The following is a 5,283-nucleotide window of genomic DNA, read 5'->3' on the forward strand; positions in this document are numbered from 1 at the left end:
TAGCCATAAATACTTGCTTTGCTCTAGCAAAAATCTGTGCCGGAGTTATTATCAACGCACGTGATACCATGCACCAGGTGTTTTCAGTATGAAAAATGTCTTCACAATAGCTCAGTAGGAACATAATTTCAGAGGTTATTTTGTTTGTTCTCATTGTACCTTGTGTGTATGCAAGAGGGAGTGCACACACACTTTAATGTAGACGACTAGAAATAAGAAAACTGCTAAAACGCAAGAAATGCCATGGTATGGCACCTGTGCAAAGACAGTTAAGGAGAAATCAAGATTAGGGAACACATTTCTATTTCCCCCAGAAATTTTTAAATTGAGAGATGGTATAAAATGGAGAAACCTAACCTTTGACTCCACTTTTGTTCAGAGGTTTGATTTTTATTTGACTTTCCCTTCTAATATGACAAAGATTTTCCTTTGATTGTGGGACATTTCTGTCTCTGAAGGTAGAGGAAAGGGTTAAGGGTCTACCAATATGTCACCAATTCCTCCTCTCAGAGGCTGGGGTAATGTATGGGAAGGTCTATAAGCATGGCATTTTTGTATTTTAATCCTCTTCCATTAAATTCTAATGACTGGTTGCTAAACGATGTCATGCATTTCCTGCTCGTTTTATGGGGAGCTGTTTTATAAAGCAGCAGTTTGGAAGTGTGCAGGAAGCAGTCATCTCTGGAATTGATTGCATTTCTGATAGAGCACTTTCGTACTGTATCCCTGGAGAAACGCTGCAGGTCATAATGGCTTATGTTCTCCCTGTAGCTGCAGCATAATAATTTACAGAAGTAGAGCAAAGACGGAAACAAGTTCTACCATCTTTAAACCTCTTACTAGACTCAGTTCACTCAGTTTCTTTTTTTTTTTTTAAAGAAAGCAGATCATTATTATTAGTGAAGGGGAGTGCAGGGCTATGTGCAATACAATGAAAACCTCTGGCTCTGAAACGGCTGATGTTTATAAATTGGTTTGGAGTATGATCCGCAAAAAACATGTCCAATTTGATCAAGTGATGTGGAAAGGGCAGTGGAACAAAAGCAATATTTGCATACCTTGGGATGGCAGTAATGATCGTGTCCCTTCTGTCTGTCACATGGATTCATTAGAAATGGGTGTCAGCCGTTAAGCTTTGATTTTCAGCACAGATAAGTGATGAACAGGCAAATAAAGGAAACAAAGGCTGGCCACGCTGCAGAGCAGCGTGATGATCTGATTATGCTGAGAGACTGGCCACCACTTTCTTGGCTGGCCGTTCAGTGTAAGGGGATGCTTCCCTTTATTTCTGTTTCCGTAACTCTGTCCTCAGTCAAATATTGGTAAGAAATGTGTGGGTCTTACATGCATCTTCCCTGGAAAATTGCTTTCCTTGGTTCCTGATAGAAATCAACAAGACAGTCCCCTGAGTGAATTCTTCCTGATGTGCCAGATTTAATGAGTGCCCGGGTTGCAGAAAGCATGTAGAAAAAAGCTTTTGAGGCTTATAAAACACATGGCATTTGCTGTGGTTTCTTTTGTCTCATTTGCAAGTGTGTTGATCCTGAAGAATATAGAAAAATAGAGATGGTTCTTACTCTTTCTTTCTGCAGATGCCTGGAATTTTAGCATGGGACTAAAGGCTTGTGCCAAATAGTAATTGGCACTGGACATCAATCATTTTGCTAGTATCCGGCTGTCGCAAGCAATTTTTTATGACTGGACTGGTGTTAGCCTGAGCAGATTTCCCACAACACACTTACACAGTAGCTCAGGCCAGTTTTTCTTCTATACTCTGGTAATTTGGATGATCACTGAGTCGCCTTGGCACCAAAATTGCAGGTGGGCCAAGAAGATGTACTGCTGTGACCAGGGAAGGGCAAGGATGCTTAAAATATATTATTAAATGTACCTCTGGCTCCCACTATAACTTTGGGAAGGTCACTTACCTTCTCATTATTTCAACTCGCGCATTTATGAAATGGTGATAATACAATGTCATTGAGTGCAATGGAGGTTAACAAATACATATTTGCAAGGCATTTGGAGATTTCACATAAAAGGTTTTGCAATGCCAATGTCTGAGAAGACTGCAAAGTCTTGCCGGTAAAGTCCACAGTGGTCATCCTGAGGTGAGACTGCTCTTGAAAACTCTGAGAGAAAGCAGTGGAGAAGGGGGCCTCAGGCTATGAAAGGTGAAACAACGTGGAGGCAACACACTCAGTGGCAGAGTTGAGGCCTTTTTCTCCTTCCCTTTTTTTTTGTGCTGAGTAATGTAGCATTGTGAGTAAATACATTTTACTCACATGGTTTCAAAGCTTCTCACGTTGGAGAATCTAGCCTGCTCTTTTTCCTGGAATTATAAAAATGAGCATATAATAGGGATAGCAGAAGGGAATGTGCAGTATATGACTAATGGAAACTCGATATAATTGATATGATTTTCACTAATGATGTCACTAGCTTCTAATGATGTACAATCATCTTTACATTAAGGAGAAAAATTAAAAAACAAAATACAGCTATCTTAAGCAGTGATTCATCCTTTGTTATATCTGCTCTCCCAAGCCCTAGATTTGTGCAGCAGTGGAAAAGGTACAAAGTGAACAAGCAGAAAAGCACTTGAGATTTTTAGTTTTTACCTTTTTAGCAAGACGGTTTGAAAATTCACATACATGATTTATATTGTGGTGTTCTGTCGGATGTTTTGCTTCTTGCAGTGGACACTGGGCTAAGAAGATGAGAGCTTGAGGAAAACTAAGCTTGAAATTCCTACCAGAGTTGAATGGTAAGGACCTTGTCCTTTTTTCTGGTGCTCCTTTTTGGATGGTTTTAGGCATGTGGAATTTGATAGCTTATTCTGTGGAGTCAGCTAATCAAAGCTAATCAGAGGTAAGTGGCAACATCACGATAAGACAGGGAAAGAGTGGGAAAAAACCTCAGAAGCATGGCAGAATGACAACTCTGAAAGCACAGTGCTAACTGTGCAAGGAATATGAGTGATAATGATGGATTGGTGACGTCCATTCTTTCTCTCTGCCTTTTCTCTATACTGAAAAAATAAAGTAGTTTCTTGAAGAACTTGTTACCGATTGTCTGTTAATGTTTGTATTTGAGAAAGGAATGATATTGGAAAACACAATATTGATGCATCATTAATTTTGGTCATAAGATTGTCTGAGATTTTGGTTGCAAAACAATCACAGAGGGACTACCTGATCTTTAGTTTTGAACTTCCTTTTTACTCATTGACATTTTTTTTAATGTGGTGAACACATAGTCCTGAGAGTCACATCCCTATTTCAGTGCTTTTCCTACTTGTGTCTCTGGGCTATTAGGAAATCAAGTTTCACCCTGTTCCCTTACATTTGAATGAAGCTGGGCTCTCTTTGTAATGCAGGAAAGAGGAGTTGTCACTACTAATATATCTATTTTCCAGAGGTTAATTAGTTGGGTCTTTTACCATCTTTATAGCAGCAATATGACAATGTGATCATCGTGAGGACTCTGGAATAGAGTAGTAAGACTTTTCTCATGTGGAAACCAAAGAAAAGTGTGGTCTATAGAACTAGGCTTTTGTCCACAGAGGTCAGAGAGGTGACTGCCTTTCCCAGGATCTTTCCTTTCCTTCTCCCTTCTGGGTGAGGGATGGACTTTATCTGTAAGTTCAGGAGAGGTGTTAAGAAGGAATAGCTGAGTTAGGAGTAGACTGATTAATGCTCCCGTATGTCCAGAAGGTCTAGTCTTTAGTGGAATGATGATTATTTGCTTATCTTGCACCCGTCAGTAACAGACCTCCCCAAGAAATAGCCCTAGATGCAAGTTTCAGCAGAAAGAAGCATCCAGGAGTCTGCATGCAATCCTTTTGGCAATTTTTATAATCTAATTCTGCCCATTGTTGCTGTAAAAATCCAGCAGTACATTTCCAATTCTTCTCAAGCTACTCTCTGTTCCTGAATATGTATTTTTCATTAACACAGTATTTACAATGGGCGCTCTCTCTGTGCATTAAAAAACAGAGGTAGCACGCCTAAGAAAATCAAAGCATTAGGATCATCCAGTAAGATCTATGTAAAGATGGTCACAGAGAGAGAGAGAGCAAAGTGACATTGTGTTTAGTGAAATGCCTCCACAGCAGTCTCATCCCTTTGGATGGTGACAGATTCTATAGCAACATACCCTAAGCAACAGAGGGTGCAGCCAGTGTGTCGGGTGAGGATTCAAAATTCCTATGAGCAGACCAGTCCCTGGCTAGAGTCACATACTCAGTGCCCAGAGAAAAATGTTGTTCACAATGCACTGGGCAAAGATATTTAGGTGTTAATAACTATTTTGTAAGCATGGTCTCTCCTTGATCTATATTTCCTATTTTTTTAAAAAAAGCCATTTTGACTTACATACTAAGAAAAAGGCAATCCAGTGCCTTACTAGCTAAGCTATTTAAGTAGCTGTTAAAAAAATGCTATAATTTTTTCATAGTTTTTGTCTATCCAGGGTCCATTTCTACCCTTGGGATCTCATGGTGAGTTTGTTTTGCTAGATTAAAGAGTGGTCTGTCATCAGATATCTCTTCTTGTATATATATTTGTAGACCACAAGTAAGTTCCCTTGTCTTATAAATAAACCTTTGAACTCTTTCAGGATGTGGCATGTTTTCAACAGATTTTTGACAGTACAACTGGTTACTACTGGTATATTACTAGTAGTCATACTTATGTGCTAAACAAAGGAAATATTCCCTCAAATACCTATTTCTGCTTACTCTCCTAGTTACGACAGGATGCAGATGAGGCTGGTCTACCTGATTATGTACTGGGACTCTGAGATCCTCCTTATTGTCATTGCTTTCATGAATTCTTTAGGTAAGGGTCATAAATGTATGACCCTCCATCTGGCTATATTAAAGTGTGATGTTAGTAGATATTTTGTTTTCTTCATTTTCTAAAAGATAAACTCTAATGGCCTCTGTCACTCTGTAAGTATGACTATGGCAAGTAGGTCACGCAAGAAGTCTCTTCTGAACATATTCTGACTTGGGTTATTTCATTCTTTCCACCAAAATTCTGCTTGCAATTTTAGGTCTCCTACCTAATCATCTAAGACTGTGGCAGAGTGGTGCTCCTGTATTCTGCTCCAGCTCTGCACCGTGCTGGTGGTAGAGTTTCTTATATACCTTCTGTCTATCCACCACTTGGCTGAATCTGCTATCACCTATGCCCTGTTATTAAAATCCACTGGCAGGAAGAGGAATAGACTAGAAATTAGCCCATTTCCTGGAAAGGGAAAAAGGTTGTACATTATTGC

The sequence above is a fragment of the Pygoscelis adeliae genome, unplaced genomic scaffold (assembly GCF_000699105.1).
Source record: "Pygoscelis adeliae isolate BGI_AS28 unplaced genomic scaffold, ASM69910v1 Scaffold101, whole genome shotgun sequence".
In the NCBI taxonomy this organism is placed as follows: Eukaryota; Metazoa; Chordata; class Aves; order Sphenisciformes; family Spheniscidae; genus Pygoscelis; species Pygoscelis adeliae.